Source organism: Panthera uncia (assembly GCF_023721935.1).
Source record: "Panthera uncia isolate 11264 chromosome A1 unlocalized genomic scaffold, Puncia_PCG_1.0 HiC_scaffold_16, whole genome shotgun sequence".
Taxonomy (NCBI): Eukaryota; Metazoa; Chordata; class Mammalia; order Carnivora; family Felidae; genus Panthera; species Panthera uncia.
Genome location: NW_026057576.1, coordinates 67,195,612 through 67,213,573, shown reverse-complemented (window position 1 = coordinate 67,213,573; position 17,962 = coordinate 67,195,612). Strand labels below are relative to the sequence as shown.

Below are 17,962 nucleotides of genomic sequence, written 5' to 3'. Positions count from 1 at the left end.
CCCCCGGGGTCCCCAGTCGGCTTCTAGAGGACTGCGTGCGTGAAATTCATCTACACCCACCTCGACGAAAATGTCCAAACCCGCTCCGCCATCCTGAATACTCTGTACGCGTACAGTGTATTTTTAAAAGTAAGTTTTTACCTTTTATCAAGCCAGTACCTGCAAAGTCTAAAAAGGCAAAGATTCGTTTGGAAAAATCATAGTCCTCTGGTTTTCCTGCCCGGGCCGCTTCACGCTCCCCAGGGCAACCGCCTTGAACCCTTCTGCCTCGCTGCTTACCTCCAAATGGCAGGCTTCGCCAGCTCCTGGTGGGTTTCTGGGTTTTAAGCTGAGTTCACTTCCTACAGCAGAGAGTGAGAATTTAGCTTTTCCTTACGAACACCCTGCCGTTCGTGGCAGCTACAAATGCACGCTGCGTGAGCCGTGTGGTGATTTCAGTTAGACTAATAGGCGCTGTTCTATTACTGCGCTCATGTCAGTGTGATTCCGCAGAAGCCACACGGTACGCCGTGATTCGTTGTCCCTTCCAGGCATGATATCGCAGTTTGTTTGCTCTGGCGTTAATCATTCCTTTTCAAATTTGTTTATTTTTCCACATATTTTTACAAATTAAACCTCCAGGGGCCCCCTGGGTGGCTGAGGCTGTTCAGCAGCTGACTGACTCTTGATTTTGGCTCAGGTCATGACCTCAGGTCCCTGAGTTCAAGCCCCACGTGGGGCTCTGCACGGGCAGTGCAGATCTCCTCTCTTCTCTCTCAGCGCCCCCCTCTCCACTCGGGCACGTGTGTGCGCGTGTGCCCGCATGTGCTCTCTCAAAAATAAAAACTGAAAGAAAAATACAAATTCAACCTCCAAAACTCCCGCAGTTTAGTAAATCTCTTCGCAATATCACCAAATACACTAAATGTTCTATCAATTTCATCATCTTAAAGAGGTTTCTTCTAGGGACACCTGGGTGGCTCAGTTGGTTGAGCGTCTGACTCTTGATTTCAGCTTAGGTCATGATCTCATGGTCCATGGGATGGAGCCCTGTGCTCTTGAGCGCCTACGTGCACTCTCACTTGTGCTCTCACTCGCTCTCTCTCTCTCTCTCTCTCTCTCTCAAAAATAAATAAATAAACATTAAAAAGGTTTTTTCTGGAACCTCCTGAAGGATTTGTTACCAGAGAAACACAGGCCCAAGATGGAGCCACTTGCGCTCAGGACAGCAAACCAAGACTTAATTGCAATTTCAACCTCTGCAGTGGAATTTTAAGGCAATTAATCTGGAATTTTCTGGTCAGCACCTGTGAGGTAATCTGTGCCTGGGCCCTCTCCATCCCCTGAAGGAAGATGAGGTCATCTGCACGATAAGACCCCCTGAAGGAAGTTGACTTTGCCAGAAACAGTTCTTTCATTTCTTGAGCTAATAACTTTTTGCCTGCCTTTGCTTCCATTTTGTACACCGCCTTGGGGAGCTCCTCCCCTCCTTGCTGGATGGATGCTGCCTGATTCTGAATCTCTTAATAAAGCCAATTAGATTTGCAAATTCACTTGGTTGAATTTTGTTTTTTAACAGATGCCAATCTGTAGGCCAAAAAGATCCTTGTTAGAGGGTCTTAAAATTGCTGTCACCTCTTTGTTACCTCCCATGTCGTGTATTTCATAGCCTCTTTTCTCTTATTCCTGTTTTTTTGGTTGGGCACTTTTCTATGGTTGATTCCTAAGAAGTGGCACTGTGAGGTAAATTTTTTCTAGGGTTTTGCATGTCTGTCTGAAAGCCTTTTTTAAGTTATTTATTTTGAGAGAGAGAGAAAGAGGGTGTGTGTGTATGTGTGTGTGTGTGCGTGTGCATCAGGGAGGGGCAGAGAGAGAGAGAGAGGGAGAATCCCAAGCAGGCTCCCCACTGTCAGAACGGAGCCTGATGAGGGGCTCAGTTTCATGTCCATGAGATTATGACCTGAGCTGAAACTAAAACCTGGATGCTTAACCAACTGAGCCACTCAGGGGCACCCCACATGTCTGAAAGCTTTTTATTCTACTCTGCTGTTTGCTTCACATTTGGCTGGGTGTGGAGTTCCAATTGGGAGCCATTTTCCCTGGTAATGAGAATTCTGGGACCATCTCCATGTCTCTGAGCTTTTCAGTGTCACTATTGAAAAGCTCAAGCTAGGGGCGCCTGGGTGCCTCAGTCAGTTAAGCGTCCGACTTCGGCTCAGGTCATGATCTCGCGGTCCATGAGTTCAAGCCCCGCGTCGGGTTCTGTGCTGACAGCTCAGAGCCTGGAGCCTGTTTCAGATTCTGTGTCTCCCTCTCCCTGACCCTCCCCTGTTCATGCTCTGTCTCTCCCTGTCTCAAAAATAAAAAAAAGAAAAGCTCAAGCTATTCTGATTATTGACCTTTCCTATGAAAACTATTTTCTCTAGAAGCTTGTAGGATTGTCTCTTGGCTTCTAGGAATTTGAAATTTCATGGTGCTGTATGAGTCTATTTAGGTATTTATTTATTTACATCCAAGTTAGTTAGCATATAGTGCAACAATGATTTCAGGAGTAGATTCCTTAATGCCCCTTACCCATGTAGCCCATCCCCCTTTCCACAACCCCACCAGCAACCCTCTGTTCTCTATATTTAAAAGTCTCTTATGTTTTGTCCCCCTCCCTGTTTTTATATTATTTTTGCTTCCCTTCCCTTATATTCACCTGTTTTGTATTTTAAATTCCTCGTACGAGTGAAGTCATATGATATTTATTTTTCTCTAATTTCGCTTAGCATAATACCCTCTAGTTCCATCCACATAGTTGCAAATGGCAAGATTTCATTCTCTTTGATTGCTGAGTAAAACTCCATTGTATGTATATATACCACCTCTTCTTTATCCATTCATCCATCGATGGACATTTGGGCTCTTTCCATGCTTTGGCTATTGTCGATAGTGCTGCTATAAACATAGGGGTGCATGTGTCCCTTCGAAACAGCACACTTGTATCCCTTAGATAAATACCTAGTAGTGCAATTGCTGGGTCGTAGGGTAGTTCTATTTTTAATTTTTTGAGGAACCTCCATACTGTTTTCCAGAGTGGCTGCACCAGTTTGCCTTCCCACCAGTAGTGCAAAAGAGATCCTCTTTCCTCCACATCCTCACCAACATCTGTTGTTACCTGAGTTGTTAATGTTAGTCATTCTGACAGGTGTGAGGTGGTATCTCATTGTGGTTCTGATTTGTATTTCCCTGATAATGAGTGTGTTGAGCATTTTTTCACGTGTCTATTAGCCATCTGGATGTCATCTTTGGAGAAGTGTCTATTGTTGTCTTTTTTCCCATTTCTTCGCTGGATTATTTGTTTTTGGGTGTTGAGTTTGATAAATTCTTTATAGATTTTGAATACGAATCCTTTATCTGATATGTCGTTTGCAAATATCTTCTCCCATTCCGTCAATTGCCTTTTAGTTTTGCTGATTGTTTCCTTTGCTGTGAGAAGCTTTTTATTTTGATGAGGTCCCAATAGTTCATTTTTGCTATGGTTTCCCTGGCCTCCAGAGATATGTTGAGTAGGAAGTTGCTGCGGCCAAGGTCAAAGAGGTTTTTGCCTGCTTTCTCCTCTAGGATTTTGATGGCTTCCTGTCTTACATTTAGGTCTTTCATCCATTTTGAGTTTATTTTTGTGTATGGTGTAAGAAAGTGGTCCAGGCTCATTCTTCTGAAAGTCGCTGTCCAGTTTTCCCAGCACCGCTTGCTGAAGAAACTGTCTTTATTCCATTGGATATTCTTTCCTGCTTTGTCAAAGATTAGTTGACCATACGTTTGTGGGTCCATTTCTGGGTTCTCTGTTCTGTTCCATTGATCTGAGTGTCTGTTTTTGTGCCAGTACCATACTGTCTTGATGATTACAGCTTTGTAATACATCTTGAAGTCTGGGATTGTGATGCATCCAGCTTTGGTTTTCTTTTTCAGGTTTGCTTTGGCTATTCAGGATCTTTTCTGGTTCCATACAAATTTTAGGATTGTTTGTTCTAGCTCTGTGGAGAACACTGGTGTTATGTTGATAGGGATTGCGAGTCCATCTTTTAAATTTTAATTCCAGTTAACACAGTGTTATATTACTTTCAGGTGTACAATATAGTGATTCAGCACGACAGGTGCACCCCTAAATCCCCATCACCTAATTAACCCATCCCTCCCAGGTATGGGTCTATTTTTATCTGTTGTGCTGGATGCTCTGTGGGCCCTTTTGATCTGGAAACTCCTGTCCTTTGATTCTGGGTCATTTTCATAAATTGTTTAAAATCCTCTTCTCTCCATTTCCTCTGCTCTCTCTAGAACTCCTGTTATTTAGATTTTCCTCCTCTTTGACCAGACTCTAGGGTTTTTTTTTTTCTCTCCTACTTTTTTGTTTTGTTTTACTTTTGAGAAATCCTCAGTTTATGTTCCAAACTCTCTCATGCATTTTTTCCTCAATTTCTGCCATCATGTCTTTAACCCAGAGTCTTTCCAATGAGTGGACTTGTCACGATCAGATCCAGCTTCTATTTCACGATGGCCGCTCTTCTCCCAACTTCTAGACTACCACTCTGGGTATCTTGAAGTCTTCTTCCCCTGTATTGTGTCTCTTCCTTCCCTCCAAGTTGGTTTTTTCTGAGTTGCTTGTTTCTTAGCCTGTTTCTCAAATGGCACATTTCCTCAAATACCTTCTGATTCTTGGCTGTCTGCTCGGATTTAAGAGAAGAGCCCTAAAGCGCTGATTGGAAGCTCCATGCATGTGACTGTGATCTCCACATAGGGAAATCTGGATGAGCCATTTTATTGCAGAAACCCAGAAGGTGGCATTTTTAGATTTTTTTTTCCCTTCAGCTGATCCAAACCAGAGGGTGGAAGCATGACAGGAAGGAGGGAGGAGGAGGACGTGCCTACATTCAGTATGGAAACCTTCATTTACGCCCCCCATTGTTTGTTATCCAGTACTCTACCCAATGGTCCGTGTGTCCCCTGAGCCTGTGACCCTTGGTTTTACCCCCTCCAGAGACTACGCCACCACACAGAAGCATCCAGCTGTGTAGCAGGAGGAGGACTTAAGGATCAAATTCCTACCTGTTGCCCTATCATCACCTCAACTTCCTAAGGTGCTGGTGCTGCTGATTCCTCAGATGCATGTGCGTGTGTGTACATGTGTAAACGTGTGTGTGTGTGTACGCATGCAATTTGAGTTGTTCTGTAGCTTCCCTACTACTGGCTTTGGATCTTGCTTTCTGAAGTCGGCTAAGTTACCATTCATCTATCTGCTGTTCGGCTTCCAAAATTGTCAATATTGTCTTCTCTCCAATTCTTGTGAGTTTATACATTTAAAAATATATATTTTACCATCTTTACTGTCATTTAGTGAGTTTAAGGAGGGAGTAGATATAAATATTTGTATTCAGTCCCTGTCTCTATCCAGAAGTCCTAATTGCAGCCTTCTTTTTATTGAATATGCTTTCTGTCTCTACTCTTTCCAACAGTCTGTTCACAATGCTTGGAAAAGCTGCCTTGTCCCCCCGGTGTGGTTCCCTGACCTGTTTTCCCCAAAGCCATCTTCCAGACCCTCACAGTTTAGCTTGCCACACGCTCTCCTTCCATGGGACTTCTAGGCACACGCCAGCTTGTGGCATCTACTTGGGACAGACCTGATGGGGCTGAAAACCCAGGGATCTAGGAAGAGAGGAAGTATTCCCCATCGACATCCTGACACTGAGAACCAGACGGCCTCCAATTCTCACCTGGCCATCTTGTATCCAAGAAAACTGCTTTCTGATTTTGTTTTGGGTTTTTTTTTGTTGTTGTTGTTGTTCTATCTTCTTAGTCATTTAGAAACAAGAGAAAGGAAAAAAAAAAAAACACAACCCAGCTGCAAGTAACAGAAACCCAAACCCAAACCAACTTAGGTCACATAAGCATGGTTAGGCTTACATGATTCAAAGTCTGAGGTGAGCCAGCCTTCAGGGCTCATTGACCCAGTTGTTCTATGATGTCATCAGTGGCCAAGTCTTTTCATTTTATTTCAGTTTCCTGTCCACATTATTCTCTCTCTCTCTCTTTCTCTCTTTCTCTTTTTGAGAGGGAGACAGACAGAGAATCTTAAGCAGTCTCCATGCTCAGCACAGAGCCCAATGTGGGGCTCGATTCCATGACCCTGGGATCAGGACCTGAACAGAAATCAAGAGTCAGACACTCAACCTACTGAGTCACCCAGGCGCCCCTATCCACATTATTCTTGTCTCATTTGGAAACCAGCTCCTGTCATGGTTATAGGAAGGCTATGCCAGTAGTAGACCTTCCTTTGTCATGGTCAATGTGAGCGTGCATGCATGGGGGTGGAGTGAGGGGAGAAGGAAAGGAACGGAGGGAGAGGGAGAGGGGCACAAAGGAGGAGACTTTTCCCCAGATTCCACCCCTTCATGGTTGGGTGGACATATGTCACATGCCATCTGTGTTAACAGGGAATGCCATGCATAGTTGGCTCTGTTCTAGGAGGTGGGGAGAGTCTACCAGGAGACCAGAGCAGAATAGGGCAAAGGAAATGAATACCTTAAAACTGGAGTGGTGACTGGGGCGCCTGGCTGGCTCAGTTAGTAGGCTGATCTCAGAACCGTGGGTTCGAGTCCCACATTGGGTATTGAGATTACTTACAAATATATATAAAATCTTGAAAAAGAAAACAACAACACAGAACTGTAGTGGTGGCAATGTTACCAAGACAGAAAGAAGAGTTTCTGGGGGATAGTGTTTGAGGTCATTGGGAAATCAAGTAGGAGAACAATGTGAAGAAAGTGAAGCAAGCAGGAGGACTGATGGAGGAGACCAGGGGGGCCTGAGAACCTGGAGGGAGAGAAGAGCCCACTTGGGACACCATATCCATTGGGCCCTGTTGTGGGTTGAGCTGTACCCTCCAAAAAGATATATTGACATCCTAACCCCTTGTGCCTATGAATGTGACCTTATTTGGAAATAGGGTCTTTGCAGATATCCTCAAATTAAGATGAAGTCACACTGGGGAACCTGAGTGGCTCAGTCAGTGAAGCGTCTGACTCTTGATTTTGGCTCAGGTCGTGATCTACAATTTGTGAGTTCAAGCCCCGAGTTGTGCTCCATGCTGATGGCGCGGAGCCTGCTTGGGATTCTCTCTCCCTCTCGCTCTGCCCCTCCCCCACAGAGAGGAGCCTGCCCTGTGAAGAGGGAGCAGAGATTGGAGTCACACAGCTGCAGGCCAAGGGCTTCTGGCCGCACCAGAAGCTGAGAGAAGTGCCCAGAGGAGTCTCCCCTAGGGCCTCCCAAGAGAGCACAAGAGAGCACAGCCCTGTTGGCAGCCGACACCTCGATTTTAGAGTCCAAGACTCCAGATTGTAAGGGAACAAATCTCTGCTGTGTAAAGTCACTCTGCCGTGGATATTTGTCACAGCAGTCCTAGGAAATGAGCACAGGCCCCCAGCAGAAAACAGATGGCACGCTCAAACGGGAAATGAGAAGCGTCTCTACAGTGTGGGTAAAGTTGGTGGGACCAACATGACACGATTAAGCACTGGACCTAGGAAAGACCTCACCAGTGCCGGAATTCAGGGGCAAGGTGGGAGCTGTCACTGACAGCCAGAAGGAGCACTCAGCTGTAGGAGATGCAGCCAATCAAGGCAGTCTGGAAAGGGGACTTCTGGACTTCCTTTGCCACCTCTCTGTCCTTGGCTGAATCCACCAGAAGCCAGAGCAAGGAAGACACTGATGCTGTTCCAATAGACCAGCTTCCTGAGTCAGAGAACAGAATGGAGAGGGGTGGGGACTGGACCCAGAAGGACCTGTGGAAAATACCCCTGGGGAAAAAAGAAGAAATAACAAGAAATGTGGTTTCAGCTAGAATGTTCTTAGAGAACCAGTCCATACATTTGAAGCTGTTCCCAAAAGTAAGGTGTCCAAGAAAGAGAGCCAATGAATATGACAATAAGGGATGTTAGCCACATTTCCATGTGTCTATGCAGACTTCAGATTACCACAGTTTCTGGTTCTCTAAACTATCAAAAGGTGGGGGGGAGGGATACTGAGGGGATAGACAAGATTCAAACCAGAGCTTTCATCAGGGCTGGCTTTGATGTTAGCGCCTTTCTCCTGTTTGTCTCCATAACTCCTCATAAGCCGTGTGTCTTCTGGAGAAATGTGTTCATCAGGTTTTCTCATCCCTGCCAACCAGCTGATGGTAATTAGCTTCTTGGTTTCCCCAGCTGGAATGGCCCTTAAGCAGCCATAAGAATGGGGTGGGGGTGGTTTAGGAGCTGGGAGCCAGTGCTTCCTTCAGACCCCAGCTGGCTGCTCCAAGCGACCCACTTGGCTTTTCCTGGGTTTTGGTCCTGCCCCTGGAAATGGTCACTACAGCCGCCAGCCAGGAGCTTATTCTTGACAACTCAGGACTCATTCACATCTCAGACTTAGGCTAGCATGTTATCATGGAAATCATTCAGGTACTTTATTATAGCATAGAAGGCAGGACTTTTAATATCTAAATGAAATAATGAGAACTGAAAAAATATACATTAGAATAAAGCAAATAACCAAATTCCAGTAAAAACTGGATTGCTGTGCCTTCTATCAGTTTAAATTTATGAACCCAACATTTCCAAGGACAGAGGACTCAGAATTATCATAATGGCTCTGATACAGAACAAAACCATCCATTACTATCTCTTCCTGCATAAGCTGGGCTTTCATCCTCATTAAATTGTAAAAATGATGAAATAGTGGCCTCCATGAGAAATGTAAAATGTTTTCAATTAAAAGATACACTTGAGGGAGAGGATTTTATTTATAGATGATCATTACCATGTTAGTCAAATTCATGTATCCATGTCTGGCACCCAATAAATCATAATTCTATATTATAAGAATTCTTTCAGGACACCTGGGTGGACCTATTGGTTGAGCGTCTGACTCTTGATTTGGGCTCAGGTCATGATCCCAGGGTCATGGGATCGAGCCCCAAGTCAGAATCCACTCTGAATGCGGAGCCTGCTTCAGGTTCTCTCTCTCTCCCCCTGCCCTTCTTCCCCGCTTGTGTGCATGCTCGCTCTCTCTCAAAAAAGAATACATAAAATAAAAATCTTAAAAAATAAATGATCTTGAGCTTCCTCACCACAGAGATTCACACATATGAAAATGGTCAGAACTGGGATTTTTTTTGTTCATGTGAGATGAAAGATCACTGCTACCAAAATAAATAATTATAACAATCACTAACATTTAATGACTTCTTATCATGCTTGACCCATGTGCATGACTTCATTTAATCTTCAGGGCAGCCCTGGGGTGTGTTCTTTTTTTTTTTTAATGTTTATTTTTGAGAGAGAGAGAGCAAGCGGGAGTGGGGGAGGGGCAGAGAGAGAGGAAGACACAGAATCTAAAGCAGGGTCCGGGCTTCGAGCTGTCAGCACAGAGCCCAATGCGGGGCTGAAACCACGAACCTTGAGATCATGACCTGAGTCAAAGTCAGCCACTCAACCAACTGAGCCACCCAGGAGCCCTGGGGTGTGTTCTATTTTAATGACAGGCCATGTTTTGGCCACTATGCTTTTCATCCCAAGGTTTAATAGGGTTTTCTTTTCATTTATTTAAACAAAATCCAAAATTTGGTTTTAAGAAGACATGTAGTTCGGCTGTAAATTACTAAAGACCTGGATTACAAGTTTGGCCATGAGAACCTAGAAAAAGGGAACATTCACCAATGAAGTTATAGATTCTCTTGAAATTGATTTGTGAAATTAGCATGTTCCATATAAAATACAAGGTTTTGTCTGATTGATTGACTTTGAGAACTAGATTAATTCTAAAGGTTACATGGACAAATAAGCATGTAAGAACACCAGGAAAAGTCTAATCAAGAGGGGCATTGAGGAAGGACTCCCCTATGAAGTGATGTCAACAACCAGGGAGGGTCAGAGATTTTAACCTTCCTGCAAGCTAACAAGTTAGCCCCCTACAGGTTCATGATATGATAGAAGATACAAGATTCCTGGCTAAAGCAAAGTGTCAGCATTATCAACATTTTCCTGGATGTGTTCCCTAAACCCTAGTTTCCACAGGTGACATGAATACAGCCATGTAGGTTGCCTGACAGGGGAGAAACTCTGAACTTAGGGAGCCCAAATCTTTTATAACAGACGGGAGCATGCCTGCCCTTTGCTTCCGGGAGACATGATCTCTGTCTTCCAACACTGTTAGTTATACACATATCCTTTAAAGGAAGCCCAGAACAAAGGCATCATCAGCTCAAAGGATGTGCAAATTTTTTTAAGGTTTTTTTTTTTAATTTTTTTAATGTTTGTTTATTCTTGAGAGAGAGACAGACAGACCACAAGTGAGGGAGGGGCAGAGGGAGAGGGAGACACAGAATCCAAAGCAGGCTCCCGGCTCTGAGCTGTCAGCACAGAGCCAGACATAGGGCTCAAACTCATGAGCCGTGAGATCGTGACTTGAGTAGAAATCAGACGCCCAACTGACTGAGCCGCCCAGGCCCCCCCCCCCAAGTTTCTTTATTTTTCAGGGAGAGAGCACAAGCTGGGAAGGGGCAGAGAGAAAGGGAGGGATACAGAATCCAGACCAGGCTCCAGGCTCTGAGCTGCCAGCACAGAGCCCGATGTGGGGCTTGAACCCATGAGCTATGAGATCATGACCTGAGCCAAAGTCAGATGCTCAACCAACTGAGCCTCCCAGGCACCCCTCAAAAAATGTGCAAAAATGCAAGAAACACACAGACAATTGTCTCCAGGAGATAGCACAAGATATTATGGAAGCCCTATAATTAAACAGGGACTATGGGCCATGAAAAGACAAATAAACGGAATAGAATACAAAAATCAAAGTGGAGCCAGATTATATGGGAATTTAGAATTTGATAAAGGTATCATATCAAATCATTGGGAGAAAACATGGACTTTTGACAAATGGTGATAAGAAAATAAAGTCATCTGGGAAAAAATCAGGTTGGCTCCATATGTCACAATGTACTTGGTATAAGTTCCAAATGAAGCAAAGACTTACTTACAAAATGAAATTATGTGGAATTGATGAGATATTACACCAAAATAATAATTATATATCATACTTCTGGGAAACAGTGGAAGAATTTAGCTTTATCTGCATTTTCCTGGTTTTTTTTTTTTAATTTTTTTTTCAACGTTTTTAATTTATTTCTGGGACAGAGAGAGACAGAGCATGAACGGGGGAGGGGCAGAGAGAGAGGGAGACACAGAATCGGAAACAGGCTCCAGGCTCCGAGCCATCAGCCCAGAGCCATCAGCCCAGAGCCTGACGCGGGGCTCGAACTCACGGACCGCGAGATCGTGACCTGGCTGAAGTCGGACGCTTAACCGACTGCGCCACCCAGGTGCCCCCCTGGTTTTTTTTTTTAACGGCTGACAAATGTAGAAGGAATGATAGAGTTAGAACACTGCCATTTTGAATCATCATGGTCATGATCAATTAAAGCTAAAATAATCAATGTATGGTCAAACCATTGGATAGAAGTTTGAGGAGTGTGATAGTTAATTGTATGTCAACTTGGCTAGGCCAGTCTGAATGTCACTGTAAAGGTATTTTTTAGATGAGATTGACATTGAAATCACTAGACTGAGTAAAGCAGATTGTCCTCCATGATATGGGTGGGCCTCATCCAACCCTTTGAAGGCCGTAAAAGAAAAAGACTGAAGTCTCCCAAAGAAGTGGGAATTCTGTCTCCAGCCTGCCAGCCTATCCTGCAGATTTTGGACTCAACAACTACCATGACTGTGTGAGCCAACTTCTTAAAATCAATCTTTCCTCCCTCTTTCTCTCTCCATACATATACATGCACATCATTGGTTTTATTTCCCCAGAAAACCCTGACAAATACAATGGATTACAGGCTATTCACATATCTCAAAGTGTATCCTGCAGTTAACTTATTAATTGCAAAGGGAAAAAAGGGAACTTTGCTGTGGAGACATCTGAAGGGGATTACCTTAACTGAGTGATCCCAGTAACGGGACGAACAAACATCATCCTGTGCCCCCTAATGCAATGCACTGAGAAAGATCCAATATCACTGATGTAGAAGCCCTTCCAAAAATGAACCAACTGATTCTAATCAAGAGGAAAGCTTGATTTGATTGTTCCCTGGAACATAGTACAAAGCAAATGGCCTCTACTCTTTAATACAAAATGTCAATGTCATTGAAGAGGGAAAAAAAGAAGAAGAAGAAGAGGAAGAAGAAGCCTGAGGAACTGGTCTTGATTAAAGGAAAGAAGGACAAGAGAACTAAATACAAAGTACAAAGTACAATCCTGGAGTAGAGGCTTAGAAAAAAATTGCCTATAAAATACATTACTAGACAAGTGGTTAGCTAATAGAATAGCATTATTATGGTATCCCCTGACTTGGACTAATTGTACTATAATTAGGTAAGAGAATGTCTTTGCTCTTATGAGATACTGTGAGTGAGAGAGAAGGAGGGGCTGGGGAGAGCAGAGAATGAGAGCAAGAAAGCAGTGTGTAAAAATGGCTAAGATCCGTGAACTCAGGTGAAGGTTATATGGAGTTTATCATATTCTATTGTAATCTTATAACTTTTCTGACATCCAAGGGCTTTTTTTTCTTCAGAATAAAAAGTTTAAATTAAAAAAGGAAAATATAAGCATAGAAATGTTTAAATCAGAGGCATCTGGGTGGCACAGTCGGTTAAGTAACCAACTCTTGATTTTGGCTCAGGTCATGATCTCACGGTTCGTGAGTTTGAGCTCCATGTCAGGCTCTGGGCTGAGAGCCTGCTTGGGACTCTCTCTCTCCCTCTCTCTGCCCCTCCCCTGCTCATGATCTCTTTCTCTCAAAATAAATAAATTAAACTTAAAAAAAAAGAGAAATATTTAAATCAAATATTAAGCATGCTTTGGAAAGACAGACATGGAAGAGTTTCCAATTCATTTAATTATATGGTACATTTTTTTACCTCTACTCCCCACACATATAATCATGATGAACTAAGATATTGTAGCAGTAAGCGGTCCATTTGCACCCCCCCCCCCCAATTTTCCTGGTGTGAGTCCTCCTGGGGTCCTCACTCCCTATTGTATAATCAGTATTATTTCAAGGCCACCTATTATGTGGCTTGGTACAGGACCTATTTTTTAAAATGCTGTACCTATGGTATGTTTTTCTTCCTTTACCTGTTTATTCTAAAGATTTCTTAAATTCTGGTGTATTATGTCTTAAAGCTCTGATCAAGCACATTTCTATACTTAATAATATGGCAGCTGTGCCACTGTTATGGGGCTTCAGCTCATGCCAGGTCAGGAGCAGAAGCAGCCTGTGCTGGACAGTTAGCGGTCAGTGCTGGATGGGACAGGCAGTGGGGTCACAGGTTAGGCTCTGAGAGATGGAATCTGGTGATGGTCAGCAGGGGCAGAGCTACAAGCCCCGGTTTTCAAGAGCGGGCTTTGGAGAAACCAAGGCCTCTGGACAAAGGGTGGGGACAAGATGGGGGTCTAGGTGCTAAAATGCTTGTACCAAACGGGGTATTGGCCTCAAAAAAGAAATGCAGATGTTCCTTCCTTGAGAAGGAAGTGGGCGTCAATGACCCCCTCCTGCAAGACTCCTCCCACACAAGCTCTTGAGCTCACAACTTCTTCAGCTTTTTGGTTACCTTTCATCTCTGCCTTCATTGGCCTTCACTCATCACCCACCTCCACTCTGACTTCCCTATAAATCACTCATTTAGATCCATGTAGATTCAGCTGAAGGGTGTCCCCTGTGACTACAGATGCACTGAATGTTTCTTTTGGGTGAATGGAAATGACCAACTGTTAAAATCGATATCCAGGGGCACCTGGGTGGCTCAGTTGGTCAAGCGTCTGACTTCGGCTCAGGTCATGATCTCAGGGTTTGTGAATTTGAGCTCCACATCAGGCTCTGTGGTGTGACCTGATCAGGTGGAGGCCGGTGGTGCCGGCGGTGAAAGAATTCACCCAAGGCAGAACAAAGGAGATAGAAGTTGAATACACGGCAAGGGAGCATTGGGCATGGTAGCAAGGGAGAGACTATGCCAAGAGGCAGTGGTCGGGGGCTATAGTTAAGGGGGAAGGTGAGCAGGTATGGGAATGTATAGAATTTTCCTTTTTTGGTACCTGTGTCTAGGTGTAAGTAGCACATTGGTCAGCTAGGGCGTATGGATATTTTGAGGTGGGTTGCCTAATGGACCTGTTTGTATTTAGCCGGGGGGTAAGGGTCACTGTGGGCCCTTCTGCCTTACTCAGGCTTCCATTGTTCAGGTTGGTTGCCTAAAACTGTCCTCTACAGTCACTGGATTATGAAGCTTCCCATCCCCTCCAGTGGCAAGTGACAAAGGTTAAGCTTTATCTATTCTTTAACTCCTAAACTTAATAAAGATTGATCAGTGGTAGCAATGCAAGTTCATTGAAGTAATCCTGCAAACTAAGACTTGTGCCATGCTTTAAAACACAGTTTCTGAGAGTTTTTATTACACATCGATGTTTACTCGTGTTGAAAGTAAGTATTCAGGTATAACAATAAAGGTGAATGGCATGGTTTATATTACTGGCATCACTATGCTGGTCAGAGTTCATGGCAACCTAGGTGCTCGAGGTGTGGGTTCCTGAAAAGACAAAGGAGTTGGCTTCTTGACCTTCCACGGGCACACCTGACTGCACAGCTGAATCACAGATTTTAGTCAAAAGCCGAGACCACAGTTAAGCGTCTTTGCAGCCTTATCGGCTACCAGGTATTTTTCAAGAAAGGTTTCCTGGTCTTCCTGCCGAACATTTTTCCAGAAAGCTGAAGCCACCGCCTTGGCCCTCTGCCAACTCAGTAGTCTTTAAGTTTTAGCAAGCACCTGTAGCCCACGTGATTGCTTAAATAAACCTTTCTTTGTATAGATCATGAATTGTTTCCTAGAAAGACTCAGAACCCAGCCGTCTTACCCAACTTCCCCCCCGCCCCAGGGCACCAGGACACAACCTCAGAGCACCACGATAATGTCTGTAGCTGGCACCATTGAGTCTGCAGGCAATCAAGTGTGACAGACCACTGTGCTCCCCTTTTACTGATTAACTGCCCTAAAATTCCTTTACAAAATTATTGGGCCAGACAGAAACCTAGGAGTTGGTTTTTGGACAAGAGCTGGCCTTCCCCAGGTAGTCAGCCTCCTAAATAAAGCTCCTATTCCTTTCCAATCAAAACTCATCTCTTGAGTATTGGCTTTTCTCCCTCCCTCCCTCCCTCTCCCTCTCCCTCTCTCCTTTTCTTTTCTTTTCTTTTCTTTTCTTTTCTCTTCTCTTCTTTTCTTTTCTTTTCTTTTTTCTTTCTAGAGAGTATGATCACAAACAGGAGAAGGGCAGAGGGAGAGAGAGAATCTTAAGCAGGCTCTACACCCAGCATGGAGAGGCTCTCTTTCAGGAACCATAAGATCATGACCTGAGCTGAAATCAAAAGCAGATGCTTAACTCACTGAACCACCTGGGCGCCCCTTGAGTACTGGCCTTTCGAGGGATGGGCAGCCGAACTTGGGTTTTTGGTGGCAAGGTGAGGTACAACAGGATTCAGACCGCATGTCAGGTGACACTGCCAGAGCTCACTTCTCTCGGGGGGGATGGATGGCTCAGACCCCACATCTTGATGCATTTGTCCTCTCTGTAGGGACGTGCAGAGGCAGAATCTGTTCTTTGTCCACACACCGTCGGAGCAATGCCCAACACAAAGCTGGCCATCAATCCTTTTTCGTTGAAGAGGCGAATGAGGTGAACAAGCAAATGAGCAGGAACCTGTAGCAACATCAGCATTTAATTCAAGGTAAGACCAGCAGTTATTTGCCCCGAGGACATCAGGTCATGACCTTTCTGGAGGCAGACGGTTTGACCTTATGATATAATTAAGATCTTTTTCTTTTACTTTTTCTTTTTTTTTTTTTTTTTTTTTTTTTTTTTTGAGAGAGTGTGCGCACCAGTTTGGGAGGGGAGGAAGAGAGAGAGGGGAGATTTTTTTTTTAATTGGGTTTTACTTTTTTTTTTAAGCTTATTTATTTATTTTGAGAGAGGTGGGGGAAGAGCAGAGAGAAAGGGAGAGAATCCCAAGCACAGTGCAGAGCCCAACATGGGGCTCGAACCCACGAACAGTGAGATCATGACCTGAACCAAGGGCTCAGAATCAGATCTTAATTAAGTGAGCCACCCAAGTGCCCTGGGGAGAATCTTAAGCAGGCTCTGCGCTCATCTCATGGTGGATCTCATCTCACGACCTTGAGATCATGACCTGAGCCAAAATGGAGTCGGATGCTTAACTCACTGACCACCCAGTTGTCCCTGGAGATCTTTTTCAACCTCGGATGGCTTTGCTAGAAACCCACCATAGGTGCTTGGGCCTCCGAGGGAATGTTTCAGACACCACAGGATGTCCACTCCTCCAGAGCCCTGGAAGCAATAGCAGGATGGGCAGCGTTTCCAGAGAGGGCCAAGTTCGAGGATCACTCCTTGGAAGGAGGGGGAAGGAATGTGCGCGCAAGGATTGTGATGTTCTGGCGGGTCGCTGTGCTCCGCTTCACAAGCTGCAGCCCCAGCGTCAGCCTTTAGAGCAGGCTTCTTAAATTGCTGGCTGAATTGGCTCTGACTCACCACCTGACTGTTCTTGCTCTTTTTTTCCATTATAGAAACCTTATCTTGTGCGTCAAGATCAGAGATAAAGATGTGAGAATCTAACAGGGTGGGGGCGGGGAGGGGGTTGGGCTGTATGGGGGAGAAGGAAGGGGGGACAGAAGCCCTTATAAATGCCCCCTTCGCCAGGGAGGGTGTCTCTAGCCATCAAAGGAGAGCCCGGTTCCCTCACTGTGGCCGCAGACAGCACAGGGAAGACAGAAACTCACCTGAAATGAGAGCTGCTCCCAAAGCCTGGTGCCATCCCCAGGCTCGCTGGCTGCAGGGCTCCAGCCCAGTCCCTCTAGACCCTGACTCCTGACTCCTGACACAGGGGTAACTTTTGTAAGGGCAAATATAAATTAAAAATTAAAGGCTTAATTCTCCCAGTTGAAAGGAAGTGGGGGAAAACACTCCCCTGCCTCACTTTTCTTTCAGAATTCCTTTCTCCATCCTTTCCAAATGCATAGGAATCCTTTTAATGGCCACAGAAGCCATTTGCCAGTCTTACAACTCAAAGACCCGGGGGGCATCTCTTTGTGTGTGATCATCTAGGAAGGTGACGCCCCAGCTTCCAGTTTCCCTTTTGGGGGAGATGCGCCTAACTTCACCTGACTCCACATCGTGGAACCCACCTGACATAAACGAGTTATCCACTTAGGTGCCCAAGAGAGGTGCTTTCTGTCTTTGCAGCCCCTCCAGCTGGTTGCCTGTGATGCTCACACATTCTGGTTTAACGCTGTTCAGTAATAAACCTGTTTTCTTTCTCTTCTACCTTTGTGGAGGGGATTTGGGGGGTTAGGAGTGGATTTCGTTTCTAATTATATTCCCCGCACTTTGTCCAGCACCAGGGACATGGTTTTCACAACAAGAACAAGTAGGGAGACATGGAATCCTGTCTATTGACCCAACAAAGGTGGCCCAGGCCCAGCCCTCTGCAGTTTCTCTGCCAGATTCCTAGCCACTGATTTTCCCCTTGCGGGCTTTGAACTGCGGGCGGAACACACTCCATGAACAGCAGAATATTGAGCCCGAAGCTATGGGGACAGAATGTCATAAGTGACCTGAGAGGGCCGGTGATGGTCCACACTCACCGATTCCGCCTCCAACCTGAGAGGCCAGGGAACATTCCAGTGTGGTGATAGGCCTCTGAATTGCGTCACCCCAGGATGGCATCACATTCCTTGTTCATTCCTTGTTTTGTGGCTTGCCCGGGGGTGTGGCTGTTCTCTCACCCTCGCCCTGGGCAATTAAAGAGGCCCTCCCACTGCACAGGACATAATTACCCGCTTCAGGATAC

General features: G+C 45.0%; 1 long non-coding RNA gene across 1 annotated transcript; it reads left to right on the top strand.

The window, feature by feature from the left end:
- On the top strand, positions 1-17,434 carry LOC125934167 (uncharacterized). Its single transcript, XR_007461252.1, has 4 exons — positions 1-129; positions 15,674-15,826; positions 16,680-16,716; positions 17,101-17,434. It is a non-coding gene; the product is annotated as an uncharacterized LOC125934167 (long non-coding RNA).
- Positions 17,435-17,962: the final 528 nt, after the last annotated feature.